Source organism: Oncorhynchus mykiss, chromosome 1 (assembly GCF_013265735.2).
Source record: "Oncorhynchus mykiss isolate Arlee chromosome 1, USDA_OmykA_1.1, whole genome shotgun sequence".
Classification (NCBI taxonomy): domain Eukaryota; kingdom Metazoa; phylum Chordata; class Actinopteri; order Salmoniformes; family Salmonidae; genus Oncorhynchus; species Oncorhynchus mykiss.
Window position 1 is genome coordinate 7704366 of NC_048565.1, and position 22321 is coordinate 7726686.

At 44.3% G+C, this 22321-nt stretch overlaps 1 pseudogene; it reads right to left on the reverse strand.

Moving 5' to 3' along the window:
• Positions 1-445: 445 nt before the first annotated feature.
• On the reverse strand, positions 446-21087 carry LOC110531419 (annotated as a pseudogene).
• Between the last annotated feature and the right edge of the window lie 1234 nt (positions 21088-22321).

Sequence of the window (22321 nt, forward strand, 5' to 3'; positions counted from 1 at the left end):
GTGTAGACCTTACAGTGAAATGCTGAACACAACAGGTGTAGTAGACCTTACAATGAAATGCTGAATACAACAGGTGTAGTAGATCTTAGTGAAATGCTGAATACAACAGGTGTAATAGACCTCACAGTGAAATGCTGAATACAACAGGTGTAGTAGACCTCACAGTGAAATGCTGAATACAACAGGTGTAGTAGACCTCACAGTGAAATGCTGAATACAACAGGTGTAGTAGACCTTACAGTGAAATGCTGAATACAACAGGTGTAGTAGACCTTACAGTGAAATGCTGAATACAACAGGTGTAGTAGACCTTACAGTGAAATGCTAAATACAACAGGTGTAGTAGACCTTACAGTGAAATGCTGAATACAACAGGTGTAGTAGACCTTACAGTGAAATGCTGAATACAACAGGTGTAGTAGACCTCACAGTGAAATGCTGAATACAACAGGTGTAGTAGACCTTACAGTGAAATGCTGAATACAACAGGTGTAGTAGACCTTACAGTGAAATGCTGAATACAACAGGTGTAGTAGACCTCACAGTAACGACGCGTGACCTTATCAAATTCCCAGGTGTATATTGAAGATGTTAGAATTACTGCAAAATCACTAGTCTATGTTAATCTGCTATCCCCCATGGTACACAGTTGTGGGACATAGATCCCAAATGAATACAACCACTCACTGTACATAAAAAAAATATGTTTAAAAGCAATGAGGCTGATGCAACAGATTAGAATGTTTAGCTTAAACTGTTGACAAACTATTAGGCTATTTCTTCACATTATACTCGCAGCAATGAGCACATTGCTCATGCACATTGCTCACGCAGTACGATATAAAAGCAAATATTATAAAATGCAATAAGCGGGAAAACACCATTTGTATGGGTTGTTAATATGGGTTGTTAACAAGACTAGGATAGTGTCTTTGGCTGCTTAAAGCCCTGCTATAGATTTAACTGAATGTGCTATAGAGCTAACTGAATATGCTATAGAGCTAACTGAATGTGCTATAGAGCTAACTGAATATGCTATAGAGCTAACTGAATGTGCTATAGAGCTAACTGAATATGCTATAGAGCTAACTGAATATGCTATAGAGCTAACTGAATATGCTATAGAGCTAACTGAATATGCTATAGAGCTAACTGAATATGCTATAGAGCTAACTGAATATGCTATAGAGCTAACTGAACATGCTATAGAGCGCTGCTATAGAGCTAACTGAACATGCTATAGAGCGCTGCTATAGAGCTAACTGAATATGCTATAGAGCTAACTGAATATGCTATAGAGCTAACTGAATATGCTATAGAGCTAACTGAATATGCTATAGAGCTAACTGAACATGCTATAGAGCGCTGCTATAGAGCTAACTGAACATGCTATAGAGCGCTGCTATAGAGCTAACTGAATATGCTATAGAGCCCTGCTACAGCGCTAACTGAATATGCTATAGAGCTAACTGAATATGCTATAGAGCTAACTGAAGATGCTATAGAGCCTTGCTATCAGGCCTGGAATTTCGAGATTTTAGAGGGAAGGCCATTTGCAGATGACCTTGGTGGCCTGGCAGAGCGGGTACCTCACCCCTCCTAGTACCTCACCACCAAGGTCATCTGCCAGGGAACCAAGGTCACCTGCCAGGGCACCAAGGTCATCTGCCAGGGCTCCAAGGTCATCTGCCAGGAAACTAAGGCCAATAACCAAAATAGCCAATTTAAATTGATTTGAAAACTGAAAGGATTATGAGACATGTTACCTATTCCGACTAATCACATTAGCACACGTTAGCTCAACCGTCCCGCGGGTGGGGACACCGAACCTGTAGAGGATAACCACTAGGCTACCTGCCATATTCAGTTAGCTCTATAGCAGGGCTTACCGGAGAAACTCGGAGGAAGTTGTGTTTCAACTGTACTGTGAAAGTGACAGACGTCTACAGTAGCCAACTAATAGCCCTGCTATAGAGCTAACTGAGTCTGCGGTTCGAGAGAGATATTTCTTAATGATCTGACTAGGGCTAAATCTCTATTGATTTCTTGTTAAATATACGGCTCAATTAAAGAGACCATTGATTAAAGATGACTACAAATTTCCAAGCAGGGATGTGAGCAGTGTGATTATTGCACACCAGGGTAGACCGCACACCAGGGTAGACTGCAATCAGAGAATAACTCTTCTCTCTCACAGCCAAGCAAGATAAATTCAGTTACACTGGAATTAAGTCCTGGGCACAATACCCGATAAAACCTAACAAAATACCTTATTTCACTGTATAAAAAAATACTGAATCCAATATCAGGCTGTGGTAAATTTGACTGAAAACTGCAAATTATTCACTTAATAAAAAAATTTAAAAAATGTATATTTTTATAACAATTCTTTTCGCCAACATGTATTTAATGACAAAGGAAAAAAACAAGAACACAACTGCCAATCAAAATGCCAGCCTGTAAATTTTGTAGTATCTCATGAAACGATTTTGTACATTTGCACTTTCATACATTTATAAACACTGGCACCTGTTTAACACAAGCAGAGCGCTACTCATTTCCTGTCAAAGTCAACCTTGTCTCCAAGAAATACAAACTGAAACCTTGAGAGTTTGTTGCTCTCTTTCAGGGTGAGAATAAGAGAATCACGAGAATGTATAATGGAAAAGCTCTCTGATTTAACAGAAGAAGAAAATGGGATGTTTATGAAGGTATAGTGAGTCCTTCAAAAAAAATAAAACGTTATTTCCCACAAATATTGATTTGCGTGTCTTTTTCTCCTCGTTTCATCTGGGAGTTTGGTTCAAACACAGCACCACATTATATTCACAAAAGGCTGTTCAAAGAACAACAGTCTCAACTGAAACTTGAGTCAGTTCGTCTTCCATTGGTGACTAGTGGTCTTGCAATCCCTGTAAATTCTCCAATCAACATACACAACACAGTTTGTACCTCTACTGGGTAGGCTTCCATTGAAATAGGCCTATAGTGAATAATCACACAGCCCAATACAGCCATTCTTGTATAACACATTGAAAGAGGTGGTGTTCTCAGTGAACGAGAGTGCAGAGAGGAAGAGAAAGACAAAAATATATAGGAGAAAGAGAGAGAATGACGGGGTGCAGAGAGAGAGAAAAGAGAGAGGGAGAGCGGAGGAGTGAAAGAACAACTGAAAGAGAGAAAATGGAAGAAAGACAGAAAGAGAGAGAATGGGAAAAAGCGAGAAAGAGAACAGAGTGAGAGAAAGACAGCGAGAAGGAAGTCAAGTTTTTTTTAGATTAGAGTACGTGGCCCGGCCCGTACATGCAGTGAGTTGAGGAGGATGAAGACATAGGCCATGCCTAAGGAGAAGGGCACCAGGATGACACAGAGCCAGTTCAGGCCCAGGATTGGCAGTAGCACCAGCAACGCTTTCACAGCAGTCCTGAGAGAAAGCAAACACAAGCCACTTGACACAAAATGAAGGACTGGGCACCCTGCTAGGAGACACAGCTTCCCCATTACCCCCCCAACCCAAGCACCTCACACGGAAACTCCCCGTCCATCACTCCCTAATTCTGTTTACGATGAAATTAACTTCCAGTTCAGGTGGCCGCTAAACCGCACCAGCTGTGGGGTGGGCAAGGGCTCTAGTTTATTCAGCGGAGGAATGTGTTTTAGTTACCACCCGGACTGCCATCGGGAGTCAACGCCAACATACCCCTCCACAGAGTTCCTATTGTGACCCGTGCAGCCGAGTTGCAGGAATAACGTTTCTGTGTTGAAATGATTTCCCCTCTGATCCGACAGTAAACAGCACTTCAGGGACTAGATAATATACTGTATTTACTGTAGGTATCATTCAAACTCATGTCACAAAATCAAAATGGCAACAAGGTGTTAAGTGACAACGACCAGTCTATAAAAATGATGGAAGCAGCCTTGGACAGAGTACACTCATATTTCACTGTATTATATACAGTGAAACAAAAGAACGTAGGGAAAAACCACCAACCCGTACACACTATCCACTAAGCCTACATTTTAAAAGACATAAAATATTCTGTAGAAGGATAGAGCAACTACTGTAGCAGAACTGGGATACCAAATTCTATTTGATCGGAATGCTCAAATACTTATTTCAAATGCTGTTTTCAAATACCTAGGTTAAAATGTATGGGAGTGTATTTGAGTTTTTCAAAATACTTTCACAACACTATTTCCAAATGCATAAAAATATTGAACTACTTGTCTTTTCAAAAAAAAAAAAATGTTTAAGTATATATATATACTTACTTGAAATGTATGTGAAAGTAACTGTCTAAGTATTGTAACAGCAGTAATAGTAATGGTAGTGAAATGGTGCCCCTGTGTGGTGACTACCTGATCTGCACGTAGGCCAGTTCCACAGGACCGCAGTCCATCATGGGCAGCATTATAGACCTCCTCTTGAATGAATGTGGAGATGGTAATGACCAACACAGGTCAGAACCATGATGTTTACATGACCAGAGAACACAAATAAACTAACATAACGTTAGTGCCTGAGAAATACTATGGGGATGTTGGGGGAATAATATCCGAAAATGGTTGCAGGGTACTTTGGGAAATGGTTGAGCGTTCACCATAACGGCGAATTTGATGGGAGGGACCTGCGAATTCTCAGATGACCCCGTTGTGACTGAGCCAACACTGGCCATCAGCAGAATACTTCCTTAAGGCAGAGGCCAAGGTGATGGTGACTATCAAAACTGGCAGACCTGGGAGGGAGAGAGAGAGAGCGAGAGAAATCAATACTTCATGAGTGTATACAATTACAGTAGCAGTCAAAAGTTTGGACACACCTACTCATTCAAGGGTTTTTCTTCATTTTTACTATTTTCTACGCTGCAGAATAATAGTGAAGACATCAAAACTATGAAATAACACATATGGAACCATGTAGTAACCAAAAAACTGTTAAATCAAAATATATTTTAGATTCTTCAAATTAGCCACCCTTTGCCTTGATGACAGCTTTACACACTCTTGGCATTCTCTCAACCAGCTTCATGAGGAATGCTTTTCCAACAGTCTTGAAGGAGTTCCCACATATGCTGAGTACTTGTTGGCTGCTTTACCGTCACTCCGCAGTCCAACTCATCCCGAACCATCTCAATTGGGTTGAGGTTGGGTGATTGTGGAGGCCAGGTCATCTGATGCAGCACTCCATCACTATCCTTCTTGGTAAAATAGCCCTTACACAACCTGGAGGTGTGTTGGGTCATTGTCCTGTTGAAAAACAAATAACAGTCCCACTAAGAGCAAACCAGATGACATGGCGTATGGCTGCAGAATGCTGTGGTAGCCATGCTGGTTAAGTGTGCTTTGAATTCTAAATAAGTCACTGACAGTGTCACCAGCAAAGTACCCCCTACACCATCACACCTCCTCCTCCATGCTTCATGGTGGGAACTACACATGCTGAAATCATCCGTTCACCTACTTTGCGTCTCACAAAGACACAGCAGTTGAAATCAAAAATCTCAAATTTGGACTATTCAGATCAAAGGACAGATTTCCACCGGTCTAACGTCCATTGTTCGTCCATTGCTCATCGGCCCAAGCAAGTCTCTTCTTATTATTGGTGTCCTTTAGTGGTGGTTTCTTTGCAGACATTTTGACTGACCTTCACGTCTTAAACTAATGATGGACTGTCGTTTGTCTTTGCTAATTTGAGCTGTTCTTTCCATAATATGGACTTTGTCTTTTACCAAATAGGACCATCTTCTGTATACCACCCCTACCTTGTCACAAAACAACTGATGGGCTCAAACGCATTAAGGAATGAAATTCCACAAATGACCTTTTAACAAGGCACACCTGTCAATTGAAATGCATTCCTGGTGACTACTTCATGAAGCTGGTTGAGAGAATGCCAAGGCTGTGCAAAGCTGTCAACAATGCAAACAAAGGGTGACTACTTGGAAGAATCTCAAATATAAAATCTATATATTTGTTTACACTTTTTTGGTTACTAAATGATTCCATAAGTGTTATTTCATAGTTTTGATGTCTTCACTATTATTCTACAACATAGAAAATAGTAAAAATAAAGAAAAACCCTTGAATGAGTAGGTGTGTCCAAACTGTTGACCGGTAGTGTACATCAACTTCTTAGTAAGTAAAGAAACCACAAAACATTTATTTATTTATTTTACCTTCATTTAACCAGGCAAGTCAGTTGAGAACATATTCTTGTTTTCAATGACGGCCTAAGAACAGTGGGTTAACTGCCCTTTTCACATATTTCCTAAATGGGATTTTCTGGTTGTAAACTGGTCATACTGTATAACCAGAATACAACAAACTGATTAAAGACGTATTTTCACGACAACATCAAGACGTCATGAAAAATACATATTTTCATTGTTATCTGGTCACAACAAGTATTCACTTTTACAACCCGTATGTATACACGCTGACCGTGGGATCGTTCCATAAACATTTAAGAGATAAAGGTGCTCAAAGTTGACTTATTGTTGCATAGCCCACCATACCATGAGACATCCATGTTTTCATCACTGAAAACAATATAAAAAGGTTGAGTCTTATATCATTAGGAAGCTTACAAAAAACAGGATTGTCATAATAAAAATAATAAAAACATTTTTTAGGCTATAATGTAAATTGTAAAAAAAAATGCATAAACTCAGATTTTTCGTTCATGTTCAGACGTTGTAGCTGAGGCCCTATTCACATGAAGTGTTTTTGTTGTGCCTGCCATTGGTTGAGACAAAGCATACATTTATATATCTGATAAATGTACTAAAATGTGAATAAAGTAGAAATGTCAACTTTTCAAATGTACTACAAAGATGGTTAGAGGTCCACACGTCAAAGAATGTTGATTATTATAAATTAAACTGTCAATCCTCCATAAGAAATAAAGCAATCCATCAAATGTATTTATGAAGCACTTTTTACATCAGCCGATGTCACAAAGTGCTGTACAGAAACCCAGCCTAAAACCCCCAAACAGCAAGCAATGCAGGTGTAGAAGCACGGTGGCTAGGAAAAACTCAATAGAAGGCAAGAACCTAGGAAGAAACCTAGAGAGGAACCAGGCTATGAGGGGTGGCCAGTCCTCTTCTGGCTGTGCCTGGTGGAGATAACAGAACATCGGCCAAGATGTTCAAATGTTCATAGATGACCAGCAGGGTCAAATATTAATAATCACAGTGGTTGTAGAGGGTGCAACAGGTCAGCACCTCAAGAGTAACTAGTAGTTGACTTTTCTTAGCCAAGCATTCAGAGGTCGAGACAACAGGCGCGGTAGAGAGAGAGTTGAAAACAGCAGGTCCGGGACACGGTAGCATGTCCGGTGAACAGATCAGGGTTCCATAGCCGCAGGCAGAACAGTTGAAACTGGAGCAGCAGCACAACCAGGTGGCCAGGATCCAGTTGCAGAGGGAGGTGTTTAGTCCCAGTGTCCTTAGCTTAGTGATGAGCTTCGTGGGCACTATGGTGTTGAACGCTGAGCTGTAGTCAATGAACAGCATTCTCACATGGGTGTTCCTTTTGTCCAGGTGGGAAAGGGCAGTGTGGAGTGCGATTGAGATTGCGTCATTTGTGGATCTGCTGGGGCAGTATGCGAATTGGAGTGGGTCTAGGGTTGCTGGGATAATGGTGTTGATGTGAGCCATGACCACCCTTTCAAAGCACCTCATGGCTACAGACGTGAGTGCTACGGAGCGGTAATCATTTAGGCAGGTTACCTTCGCTTCCTTGGGCACAAGGACTATTGTGGTCTGCTTGAAACATGTAGGTATTACAGACTCGGTCAGGGAAAAGTTGAAAATGTCAGTGAAGACACTTGGTCAGTTGGTCGTACATGTCCCGCTAATCCGTCTGGCCCTTTGCTTTGTGAATGTGACCTGTTTAAAAGGTCTTTCTCACGTGCAAGCTTCAGTGTTGCTTGACTCGAAGCGAGCATGAAAAACATTTAAATCCACAATATTTATTCCACGGGACAAACTAGATCCAGGGTAATGACTGTGGAAATGAGAAGGTCAGCAGACGTGTTGGACAAAACCTGTTGGCTCCGAAAGCCTTTTGGAGTGGGTCTGTGGAATTTCCATGTGAATATTGAAGTCACCAAAATGTTGAATATGGTCTACCATGACTACAAGGTCTGATAGGAATTCAGGGAACTCAGTGAGAAATGCTGTATAAGGCCCAGGAGGCCTGTAAACAGTAGCTATAAAAAGTGATTGAAAAAGCTGCATAGAATTCATGACTAGAAGCTCAATGGACAAAAAGTAATTTTATTTTCTTTAAATTAAAATTTGCTGTTGTAAATGTTAGCAACACTACCTTTTCTGGATGTGCGGGGAATATAGTCACTGGTGTAACCAGGAGGAGTCATGTTTCAGTAAGGCCAATCACATCACGATTATGATCAGTGATTAGTTCATTGACTATAACCGTCTTGGACGTGAGGGATCTAACATTAAGTAGCCATATTTTGAGTTGTGCGATATCACAATCTCTTTCAATAATAACAAATGGAGTTTTTTTAATTCCAGTGAGATTGCTAAAGCGAACACCGCCATGTTTAGTTTTGCCCAACCTAGATCAAGGGCACAGACACGGTCTCAATGGTGATAGCAGAGCTACACGGACTGCTGGGAACGTTTGATACCGAATGTCTATAAGGCTAAGGCAATCTAATTAAATATACATTTAAGTTGCAAAGGCACAAGCTACATGTCCAGATATGGTATTCTGACTTTACTTTTTGAGTAATTTATCTTAAACGTTAAAGTTTCCACCTACCCACGGTTGAGTAAATGGGTGTCCAAAGTTTGTGCGTTTTCTTCAGCCTTCGACGATTTAAATATTTATAAATTAGTCCTCCTGCGCCACATTTTTCTAAACATAAAACAGGTTCATGGCGATGTTTGTAACCCTGAAATAGTCTTTGTTCAATGTACATTTCATAGACTTGAGGGAACCATTTCCCACTTTCAAGGAGCTTTGTGTTTTGATTGGGTGGGGGGGGGGGATAATCCTAACAACCATTAGGCTACACTAGACCTACAGAACGATAAGAAGGGTAAAATAGAAGGGTGTTTAGCATCCCCAGTGGCTCTGGAAGGGTTCTCCCCTCTGCTGACCTGCTCTCCAGGCAACATCGTATGAGAGCCTGACGCCACAGACCGTGACCAAACTCGAGTTACTAAAAAAAATGAAATTAAAAGCACAGCGCATAATAAAATGAATTTTTCCGTTTCCATTTTTACAGCCTATATGCCCAATTTGTAGACTATAATGATTTAATAGAATACATTTTTAAAATGCTGCCAAGCCTAGTGTCCCCGCCAGCTTAGTGTGCTGTGTTCGCAAATGCATTTCTTTGTAGGCTATAGCCTTGAAATAGGTTAATAATATAGCCCATTTTTGTTCTTTCTTAGGTTCTCTGTCTGGCTCCTGACCCATTCAGAGTGTTTATATGCTGTTTAATATGACATGTAGTCTATTTAGAGTGTTTAATATGACATGTAGTCTATTTAGAGTGTTTATATGTTGTTTAATATGACATGTAGTCTATTTAGAGTGTTTAATATGACATGTAGTCTATTTAGAGTGTTTAATATGACATGTAGTCTATTTAGAGTGTTTATATGCTGTTTAATATGACATGTAGTCTATTTAGAGTGTTTAATATGACATGTAGTCTATTTAGAGTGTTTAATATGACATGTAGTCTATTTAGAGTGTTTATATGCTGTTTAATATGACATGTAGTCTATTTAGAGTGTTTAATATGACATGTAGCCCATTTCAAATAATGTGCTCTTCTTACATTCACTGTTTATTCAAATACTTTTCCTTCAAATCATATGGTTCGGATTCAATACTTCAAAACCAAATGGTAGGTTCAGGTAGTCACAAAAATAGATGGATGTTGGTTAAATCGTGATTTTAATGAAGCAAATTTGGAGCGGAAGTTGTTGTTTTTTTCTCTTCCTTTGAGCGAGGAGCGGTTTGGAAACGACTGGAGTGAGATTTCCAACCACTAGGTTCACATACTCTGATCAGAGAGAGCGAGAGCTAAGTGGAACTGCCTGCTGGCCAGACTGTGAGTACGTCGGAGGGCGAGTGAGAGAGAGAGCAGCTGCCTGATTGCTAGACTGTGAATATCTCGGAGGGCGAGAAAGAGAGGAGTGGAAATGCCTGATGGCCAGACTGTGCGAGTACCTCGGAGGACGAGAGAGAGAGAGCAGAGTGGAGCTGCCCCGATGGCCTTGTTGAGCTGGAACAGTTTGGCTGCCGTGTTCTTCACTCTGTGCAGGTGTGACGGATCAAGGTCCTCACCGTTCCTCTCCTTCATCCCTCTCCTGTACACACACACACACACACACACACCTTACAGTTGATGTTATTGGAAAATTGTGCCTTTCCAAGGGGATACAATATAGTTTATTGTCCATTTAGGACTAAATTCATTTTATGAAGCCACCATACAAATACACACAAATAAAACACGCTTTTTATGGCTTTGGGCAGGCTGCCTCGGTGCCTTTGGGCGGGCTGCCTCGGTGCCTTTGGGCGGGCTTCCTCGGTGCCTTTGGGCGGGCTGCCTCGGTGCCTTTGGGCGGGCTGCCTCGGTGCCTTTGGGCGGGCTGCCTCGGTGCCTTTGGGCGGGCTGCCTCGGTCCAAACGTTATTTTTAGACATTATCGGGATAGAAAAACAAACAACTAAAACCACATATATGCATGTAGAAAAGATCAAATGGACCTATATTGTTTTGAGAACTAAAAAAAAAATCACAGAATTAAGCGATTCAGTCTGGGAGAATATAAATGGAAAATTCCCAAAACAATGAATTTAGCTGTATTTATTTGTATTATGCTTGAGCAAAATAACAGCATTAGCCATGGCAAAATGCATAGAACTGCAGGAAACTAGCTTTAAAACGGCAACATTTTCTGTATAATTGCAGGAATTAGGCTTCAAAATGAAGAAATTAAAAAATAGAATACATCCACACTGCGAAGATGAAGCCTCTAGTTTGTTTTAATAAATAGCCAACGCTCATTGCCACGCTCCACGTCCCCTGCCACCTAGGACCCTTTTCAATTCAATCCAGAGAAACCTTGCACTTTAAACCATTCAAAAAGGAAAACACCGGAAAAAGATTAGAATTAAGCGGTTTCCTCTGACAAACCCTATTAAAGCCCTTCCTCCTTTCCTTACACCACAGCGGTTCACAAACACGTGATTCCAATCAAATAGTTTCACTGCAACGACATTATAAAACATATGACAATTTCAAGACTTGTGTCATTGTCATGAAAACAAAAATGAAAACCACCCTCTCTCTCTCTACCATCTCTGGAAAGAGGCCCACGGGGATTCAACGTGTCTGGTTTTTGTCCGTCCGACCCCCTTTTGTTTGACGACAATGGGGAGTCGGGAAGGGGAATCTAGCCCAGCCGATGATCAACACTGACAAAGGCGATAGTTTGTGCACAGCAGATAACGGCAAACAAGCACGTTAAAAAAAGGTTCTGACGGACGGCATTTCATTCAACACATCCATTTACCTGAACGACTGGCCCAACGTGAGACCGTAGCGTTAAGGCTGACTATAGCTTCTTAGTAGAGCTTTCCCTTTACCGAGCTGGCTGTGGGAGGGGCTACTAATCTGAAGAGTTTAAACACGTGTGAAGAAAGACTGACAGGGCTGGCTGTAGGAGGGGCTACTAATCTGAAGAGTTTAAACACGTGTGAAGAAAGACTGACAGGGCTGGCTGTAGGAGGGGCTACTAATCTGAAGAGTTTAAACACGTGTGAAGAAAGACTGACAGGGCTGGCTGTGGGAGGGGCTACTAATCTGAAGAGTTTAAACACGTGTGAAGAAAGACTGACAGGGCTGGCTGTGGGAGGGGCTACTAATCTGAAGAGTTTAAACACGTGTGAAGAAAGACTGACAGGGCTGGCTGTAGGAGGGGCTACTAATCTGAAGAGTTTAAACACGTGTGAAGAAAGACTGACAGGGCTGGCTGTAGGAGGGGCTACTAATCTGAAGAGTTTAAACACGTGTGAAGAAAGACTGACAGGGCTGGCTGTAGGAGGGGCTACTAATCTGAAGAGTTTAAACACGTGTGAAGAAAGACTGACAGGGCTGGCTGTGGGAGGGGCTAATAATCTGAAGAGTTTAAACACGTGTGAAGAAAGACTGACAGGGCTGGCTGTAGGAGGGGCTACTAATCTGAAGCATTTAAACACGTGTGAAGAAAGACTGACAGGGCTGGCTGTGGGAGGGGCTAATAATCTGAAGAGTTTAAACACGTGTGAAGAAAGACTGACAGGGCTGGTTGGGTTTGTGTTGCTCAGTGCTCACCGTCATGTGGCAGTGGATGTAGCTCTGGAGAGGGCAGGACAGGTCGAGCATCTTCGACTTGAGGCTCTGCAAAACCTGCCAGAAACACAGGCCATATGGTATCTTGTTGGAAGACGAATGGTTGATAAGAGAAAAATAGGAGGCGTTCTGAAGAAATAATATTGTAATGATATTCCAGATTATCTCCTATGCAAGTCATTATTGCCATTCATGGCTTTAAAAAGAAATTGTGTTTGTTTTTTTACATTACATTTCATTGATGATCCCTCTCAAAGTATATCAAAACAACTCCTATAGATAAATGGTGACTAGGTACCGGAGTCCTGGGGTAGGTCAGCTGAGTATCGCTCAGCATCTCCTTGGAGATAGTCAGGCCCTCCTCCAGGAGAGAATGCACCCCTTTACAGGTCCCCTCCAACAGAGACAGGACCACAGACTGCTGGGGGGAAAATAGAGAGAGAGAGGGAAAATAGAGAGAGAGAGAGAGAGAGAGAGAGAGAGAGAGAGAGAGAGAGAGAGAGAGAGAGAGAGGGAAAATAAAGAGAGAGGGAAAATAGAGAGAAAGAGAGAGAGAGAGAGAGAGAGGGAAAATAGAGAGAGAAAATAGAGAGAGAGAGAGAGAGAGGGAAAATAGAGAGAGAGCGAGAGAGGGAAAAGAGAGAGAGAGAGAGAGAGGGAAAAGAGAGAGAGAGAGAGAGGCAAAAGAGAGAGAGAGAGAGAGGGAAAAGAGAGAGAGAAAATAGAGAGAGAGAGGGAAAATAGAGAGAGAGAGGGAAAATAGAGAGAGAGAGAGGGAAAAGAGAGAGAGAGAGAGAGAGGGAAAATAGAGAGAGAAAATAAAGAGAGAGAGGGAAAATAGAGAGAGAAAATAAAGAGAGAGAGGGAAAATAGAGAGAACCTTTAACAAAAAAAAACCTTGAACAACTGACTAAGCCTAGTGTTCATAGAGTCAGTAGGCCTCTGCACTATCTTGAAAGCTTTTCTGGCCCGTTCTAGCCTCTACGAGCAAGTATCAGAATGAAACCACAACATTTGACCCCCCCACAAACCAATGTGGTAGAGCACCCAGGCAATCTATACACAACTACTACACTCACCGGACAGTTTATTAGGTACACCCATAGAGTACTTCGGGACATTCTACAAGGTGTGTGAAACGCTCCACGGGGATAGAAGTCCATTCTGACTCGATGGCATCACGCAGTCGCTGCAGATTGGACTGCGGTACAGTCATGCTGTGGACAACCCGTTTCATCTCATCCCAAACATGCTCTATGAGGTTGAGGTCTGGGGACTGACCAGGCCGCGCTCAAGTCAACTGAACTCGCTGTCATGTTCCAGGTGTTTTTTTTCTTCCACTCCTCAATGGTCCTCCGTTGGCGACGGCGTGCCCACTGGACGCCGCTTCTTCTTCTTCATGTTTTTATCTGATCGGAGTGGAACCCGGTGGAACCCGGTGTGGTGCAATAGAACCATCCGTGGCGAGGTTCGACCAGTTTCCCGAGGTGCCGCACTGCACACCACTGTTGTACAGTCTGTTTGTGGCCCCCTCCTGTTAACTTGTACGATTCTTGCCATTCTTCTTCGACCTCTCATCAACGAGCTGTTTCCTCCTCCTCCCCCCCAGCTCCACGTGACCGAGCTGTGGGGTGGTGTACCTAATAATCTGAGATTTACACACATTTTTTTTTTGTGTGTTATTTCCTGCTATTCCCACCAAAACAGCCCAGTCTTTGCGTGCAGTATTTTCCCTCCACCCCATTTTCAATCATTATGAAAGGCAGTAGGATATGGTGGGTGAGTGAGCGCGAGAGAGAGAGAGGGCGAGGGCGAGCGCGAGAGAGGGCGAGCGCGAGAGAGAGAGAGAGGGCGAGAGAGAGAGAGAGGGCGAGAGAGAGAGAGAGGGCGAGGTCGAGAGGGGCGAGCGCGGGAGAGAGAGAGGGCGAGCGCGAGAGAGGGCGAGCGCGAGAGAGGGCGAGAGGGCGAGAGAGAGAGAGAGGGCGAGAGAGAGAGAGAGGGCGAGGTCGAGAGGGGCGAGCGCGGGAGAGAGAGAGGGCGAGCGCGAGAGAGGGCGAGCGTGCGAGAGAGAGAGAGAGGGCGAGCGCGAGAGAGAGAGAGAGAGAGGATGAGTGTAAGTGAGAGACCGATGTGGTGCGGTATCGGTAGTGTTGCCTCGGCCCACAGCTCGGTCACGTGGAGCTGGGTCCCGGTCAACGCCGCCAGGTGGCTGATGACCTGCAGGGCCGAGTCCAGACACTGACCACTCGTTCACCATGGATGAGATCACAGTCACAGCCCTGGGGACCACGCGGGAAATGGACATTAAATAAATAAATAATTAATTAAAACTGTCTTTTTATTTGAATGTATTCTGAGTATTTGTGAATGTGAAGCCATATTATATTTTTGCTATATTGTATTTACTTCGCCACCATGGCCTTTTTTGTTGTCGTCTTTACCTCCCATATCTCACCTCATTTGCTCACATTGTATATAGACTTATTTTTCTACTGTATTATTGACTGTATGTTTGTTTTACTCCATGTGTAACTCTGTGTTGTTGTATGTGTCGAACTGCTTTGCTTTATCTTGGCCAGGTTGCAATTGTAAATGAGAACTTGTTCTCAACTAGCCTACCTGGTTAAATAAAGGTGAAATAAAATAAATAGAACAATATTAAGGAGAGGGTGGAGAAGGTTCAAAAATATGTTTAGTGCTGGTACTGGATTGGAATTTTGTATATATTTATTTGACTCAAGGTTGAGAATTCCCCTATGCTCGTACATTTCCATATGAGCAGTGAAACAGCTCAAAGCTAAAACCTGTCAATCACAGATGTGAATTTTGATAGAGCCAGTAAGGTGTCAAACTGAAAGGATTTGCCTTCTAGTACCTTTGAGTCTTTTCAAATAAACAAAGAGATTTTTCTAGAATGTATTTTACTGTAATTCACCATGAAATGACTTGCACTAAACCAGTCAACAATGCATATGTTGTGCTGTACAGAAGGTGCATATGAATGTAGCTGGTGCATAGCTCCGTCTGTATGTTGCACAGCCACATCCAGCTGCTACTCACCTGAATCATTTCAAGGCTCCGATGGATGACGGGGTCTTTGTCCACATTTATTCAATTCAAAACTTTATCCAACCTACGGCTACTTACCCAGGATAATATCACAATCTCTTTTTTTCAAGAGTACATTGTCAGTAGCTTTACAAAGAATGAAACATGAAAAAACAAAACAAGGATGTTTAACCTGGATGAGAAGCTGAAAGTAGCCTCCCGTTCTCTTGACTTGGGGTCTTGAGCTCCTCTGCATTAATGTAGAGCGTTCCGGTTCCAGGATCGACACTGGTCACCCAGTGCATGGCGATGAACACGGCTCTCTGGCTGGCTGAGGTGGCCTTCACCAGCTGGCTCTGTGCCTCAGCCTTAAACACTGGAAGAGACAGAATAAAAAATAAAATAAATCAGGTTACTATTTCAAAAGGAGCAGGGAGGGAAAAAAGCAAAAAAAACACTGCCTTCAGAAAATATTCATACCCCTTGACTTATTCCACATTTTGTTGCGCGACAGGCTAAATTCATTTTTAATTTTTATTTTATTTTTAAAATCGAGTTCTCCCCCTCTCACCCATCTACACACAATACCCTATCATGACAACGTGAAAATATCTAATTTACATAAGTATTCACTCCAAAATTGAGCCCAGGTGCATCCAATTTCCTTTGATCATCCTTGACAAGTCACTACAACTTGGAGTCCACTTGTGGCCAATTCAATTGTTTGGACATGATTTAGAAATAACCGTTTGTCTATATAAAAAGGTCCCACAGTGGATGTCTGAGTAGAAACTGTACCATGAAGTTCAAGGAACTGACCGTAGATCTCAGAGATAGAACTGTGTTGACGAAAATATGTGGGGGAAGGTTATGAAACAATTTCTAGAGTGTTGAAAGTTTCTGAGAGCACAGTGGTCTCCATCATTGGGAAAAAAACATGGAACTACCCAGACTCTGACTAGAGCTGGCTGTCTGACCAAACTAGGCAACAAAGACCTTGGTCAGGGAGGTGGACCAAGAACCCAATGACCACTCTGATAGTTCCTTGGCTGAGACGGGATAACCTGCCAGAAGGACAACAGTCTCTTCACCAATCTGGACTTTATGGGAGAGTGGCCAGATGGAAGCTCTGTCAAGTTGACTGTTGATCATTGCCAGACAAACATTTTCAAGTCTTGCCATAGGTTTAAGGAGGTAAGTCAAATCTAACTAGGCCACTCGGGAACACTCCATTTTGTCCTGGTAAGCAACAACAGTGTGTATTTAACCTTGTGTTTTAGGTAATTGTCTTGCTGAAAGGTGAATTTGTGTCTGTAGGAAAGCAGACAACCAGGTTATCCTCTAGGATTTTGCCTATTCTTAGCTCTATTCCATACAAAAATAAAATAATAAATCATCCAGAAAACTACACAGTCCTTAAATCGATGACAAGCATACCCATAACATGATGCAGCCACCACCATGCTTGAAAATATGAAGCGTAGTCAGCTTTGTATTCAGGGCATAAAATGTATTTGTGCCACATTTTTTTTAACAGTTTTACTTTAGTTCCTTTATTACAAAAAGGATGCATGTTGTAATATTTTTATTTTGCACAGGCATCCTTATTCGAACTGTGTCTATTAGGTTAGTATTGTGGAGTAACTCCAATGTTGTTGATCCATCCTCAGGGGCGGGCCAGGTTGTCACTGACCTGGTCGAGTTCCCTCACGGGCGGGCCAGGTTGTCACTGACCTGGTCGAGTTCCCTCAGGGGCGGGCCAGGTTGTCACTGACCTGGTCGAGTTCCCTCACGGGCGGGCCAGGTTGTCACTGACCTGGTCGAGTTCCCTCACGGGCGGGCCAGGTTGTTACTGACCTGGTCGAGTTCCCTCAGGGGCGGGCCAGGTTGTTACTAACCTGGTCGAGTTCCCTCACGGGCGGGCCAGGTTGTTACTGACCTGGTCGAGTTCCCTCACGGGCGGGCCAGGTTGTTACTGACCTGGTCGAGTTCCCTCACGGGCGGGCCAGGTTGTTACTGACCTGGTCGAGTTCCCTCACGGGCGGGCCAGGTTGTTACTGACCTGGTCGAGTTCCCTCACGGGCGGGCCAGGTTGTTACTGACCTGGTCGAGTTCCCTCACGGGCGGGCCAGGTTGTTACTGACCTGGTCGAGTTCCCTCACGGGCGGGCCAGGTTGTTACTGACCTGGTCGAGTTCCCTCATGGGCGGGCCAGGTTGTTACTAACCTGGTCGAGTTCCCTCACGGGCGGGCCAGGTTGTTACTAACCTGGTCGAGTTCCCTCACGGGCGGGCCAGGTTGTTACTAACCTGGTCGAGTTCCCTCACGGGCGGGCCAGGTTGTTACTGACCTGGTCGAGTTCCCTCACGGGCGGGACAGGTTGTTACTGACCTGGTCGAGTTCCACTGCTATTCCACACCTGTTGTTTCCGAACCATTTGAGGTATAAAATGTGATTTGTTTGCTACCACAATAAGTTATGCCTCTCCTATTATTGTAATAACATCTCATCTTTGATTCATACCTCACACCTGGTTGGTATTCATTAGTGCACGCTGTTGCAACGGTTTCTTATTGGACAAGTTCAGGTAGTCCCTCCTCATTTCGGACCGTTTACTCATGAATACGACCCAGAAGATGAAAATCCCTAACAATGGTGTATCGTTTTCTAATGAATACGACCCAGAAGATGAAAATCCTTAACAATGGTGTACCGTTTCTCGTAGTCCGGCTTCCTTACAACGCCAGTTTCTTCTGCATCTCCTCAAGGTCTTTGCCGACCTTCCACTTCTCTGCCTCGAGGGCCTCCACCACCTTGGCCTGCCGGTCACCGTGGTCGGCCATGGCCCGCCGTGCGGCCTGGACCTCCATATGGAGGCGGAGACGTGTCTTGTGCGTGTCCACCTCCAGCTCCACCTTGGCCGACTGCAGCTCCTCCATCTTGGAGGCTACCTGCTGCTGGTCCATCTCCCAATGACACTTCCTCTCGCTCTCCTCCTCCTGGGGGAAGGAAAGCACTGTTGTACAGTGTAAACTACAAAAACACTGCTAGCCAAACAATGGTCTTTTGCTGTGCTAAATTTTATTAAAAGGACAACTACAACCTCCAGAAAATTCAGGCGGAATTTTTTCAAGACTCCAAAAGTGGTGTTCTAATGTGGTTTAAGCACTACTGTGGACTTGACTGTTACATTTTTTGTAGTTCCCATGAAAATATAAATAAAATCAGATGAGTGAAATCCTGAAAAAAAAAAAAAGAAACTGGGAAAATGGAATTTACCCAAAATAATTTAACTGATATTATAGGGCTGTAAACTGTAGACTGACTGTTCAAAATCGCTAACAATAACACCCTTTCCTTCTTTAGAATGAGAAAATGAACATGACACAAGACGCACATGACACAAGACGCACATGACACAAGACGCACATGACACAAGATGCACATGACACATGACGCACATGACACAAGACGCACATGACACATGACACAAGACGAACATGACACAAGACGCACATGACACAAGACGCACATGACACAAGACGCACATGACACAAGACGCACATGACACAAGACGCACATGACACATGACGCACATGACACAAGACGCACATGACACATGACGCACATGACACAAGACGCACATGACACAAGACGCACATGACACAAGACGCACATGACACAAGACGCACATGACACAAGACGCACATGACACAAGACGCACATGACACAAGACGCACATGACACATGACGCACATGACACAAGACGCACATGACACATGACACAAGACGAACATGACACAAGACGCACATGACACATGACACAAGACGAACATGACACATGACGCACATGACACAAGACGCACATGACACATGACACAAGACGAACATGACACAAGACGCACATGACACAAGACGCACATGACACAAGACGCACATGACACAAGACGCACATGACACAAGACGCACATGACACAAGACGCACATGACACAAGACGCACATGACACAAGACGCACATGACACATGACGCACATGACACAAGACGCACATGACACAAGACGCACATGACACAAGACGCACATGACACGACACAAGACGCACATGACACAAGACGCTCATGACACATGACACAAGACGCACATGACACAAGACGCTCATGACACATGACACAAGACGCACATGACACAAGACAATACGTACAAGACGCAGGACAGTGGTGTCAGAGACCAGGTTCCCGTTGACAAAGGTCTTGGCGTTTTCCATGGGAGTGATGCCGACTTCACCGTTTACATTGGAAACGACACTGAAAAGGACGATGTTAGTCAATTCATAACAAAACTGAAACATGTAAGAATTTCCTGTATGAATGTTTTTAAAAAAGCAGCAACAAGTGAGACAACCAGGAGTCATTAGAAGGCTAAACGAGGCTATGGTTTTTGAGGTGGTGGTGGGTCAGTCCTTCTCACCAGTGGTGGTCGGCGATAAGGGCCCCAGACAGCTGGATGTCGTGGGGGGACTCAGACTTGTGCTGGCCGACCTTGGTCTGTCCCTCCTTAAATCATGTATAACAGCATCTCCGACAGCTGTGGGTCCTCGTTCAGGTTCACCAAGTTGGGTAGTCGGTTGTCCACAGCAAACGTGATGAGGAGAAGAGAGGTAAAGCAGATGAATTTAGGAGGGGAAATGATATTCTGAAATGTGCCAAAGGAATGTGGAAGGTAGGTCGATACAGTAGAGTGAAACACTGGTTTTGAAGATAACGGTCGCTTTTAGTTAGGTTATAAGCTGACCTGTAATTCTTTGGTTTCCTCACGTTTGTGTTTCTCTGCCTGCTCCAGCTTCTCTCTCCACACTCTGACAAGAGGTGAAGGAATCAGATTCAAGTTGAACTAAAAACAGTTGTAGTATTTTTTGCCACAGAGCCTCTCTGGGACAAGATGTGTGCAGATTTTACGGTTGTCACCTGTGGGCCTCGGCCATCTCCCTCTCCTGCTGCGTCAGCTGGCTCTTCAGTTAAGATGGTCACAACCTCTGCACTGTTTCCTCTTCCCGTGTAAAATAGAGCCTTTGCAAGAGCTCCCCCTAGCGCCAAAAGAACAGGAAATGTGGAGTAGCAATTTCCTTTGAATAATACTTTCATGACAGTTGAGATGGCTAGTTAACTGAACCTGGTGATGGATGGATGAGAAAAAGAGAGAGAGATTGGTGGCAGTATGGGAGGGCGAGGGATGAGGGGCTGACCTCTGATGAGCTTGGCGTTGGTGTCCTCGTTGACCTTGGCCACGTTGATGATCCTGCAGGCCTGCTTGGCGTACCGCAGCGTGCTCAGGCTCTCCTCCACGTTGCTGACCCGCCGGGCTCAGGCTCTCCTCCACGTTGCTGACCCGCTGGGCTCAGGCTCTCCTCCACGTTGCTGTGACCGCCGGGCTCAGGCTCTCCTCCACGTTGCTGACCCGCCGGGCTCAGGCTCTCCTCCACATTGCTGCCCGCTGGGCTCAGGGTGGCGATCATGGCCGTCTTGGAGTTTCCGCCCAGGCTCTCCTCCACGTTGCTGCCCGCTGGGCTCAGGGTGGCGATCATGGCCGTCTTGGAGTTTCCGCCCAGGCTCTCCTCCACGTTGCTGCCGGCTGGGCTCAGGGTGGCGATCATGGCCGTCTTGGAGTTTCCGCCCAGGCTCTCCTCCACGTTGCTGTGACCGCCGGGCTCAGGCTCTCCTCCACGTTGCTGTGACCGCTGGGCTCAGGCTCTCCTCCACGTTGCTGCCCGGCGGGCTCAGGGTGGCGATCATGGCCGCCCAGGCTCTCCTTCAGCAGCCTGGACAACAAGGTTACAGAAAAGGGTATTCGGACACGGTGGAGATGCAAACGCTATTCTCGCAAAGCTCTCGACAAAATGACTTCACAAACCAAAACAAAACAAATCTCGCAATGTTATATTAAACCTGGATGAAATGTAGCTTCACAGAGAGTTGCAAGATGATCTGATATTAGGTGCATGTTTAACAAAAACTTTTTATGTGGGGCGGTGCTTTTCCCAGTCACACACACCCCCCTCCCCATCTATACAAAATTGACTATTTGTGGATGCGCAGGTTGAGTTTCCCACAGAATCAGTCTTTCACAGGCTTGACGATACTGTAGTGTGGCAGGGTTGGGGGGGGGCAAACTACCTGCCCTCCATGACACCTACAACATCCGATGTCTACACGGTGTCTATGACCATTGAAAATGTGGATGAGTAAAAGAAAGCCATGGAAACACAGCGGTGTACAGAGCGTGCTCACCATGAGGCGGTCACCGCCGGTCTGGGCTGAGGAGCAGCGCTCGCTGCCGGCCAAGTCCACCAGGTTGATCCTGCTGGTGATTCTGTGGTCATGTTCTTCCCTCTCCACAAACTCATTCTACACACACACACACACACACACACACACACTAAATGTGTGTATTCAAACAGAAACATGCTATATGCTCCCTAGAGGTAGATTGTAAAGATGCACTGGACAGTGACACAAACACAAAAGACAGAGGGCCGGCGAGATTCACCTTGGTCTGGGTCATAGCCAGGGTGAAGACCGAGTGGGATCGGGAGCTCTTGTCCTTCATGCCTGTGGCTGCAGAGGCTCACGGTAATCAGTGTTCAGAAAGTGGTAATCAGTGTTCAGAAAGTGGTAATCAGTGTTCAGAAAGTGGTAATCAGTGTTCAGAAAGTGGTAATCAGTGTTCAGAAAGTGGTAATCAGTGTTCAGAAAGTGGTAATCAGTGTTCAGAAAGTGGTAATCAGTGTTCAGAAAGTGGTAATCAGTGTTCAGAAAGTGGTAATCAGTGTTCAGAAAGTGGTGATCAGTGTTCAGAAAGTGGTAATCAGTGTTCAGAAAGTGGTAATC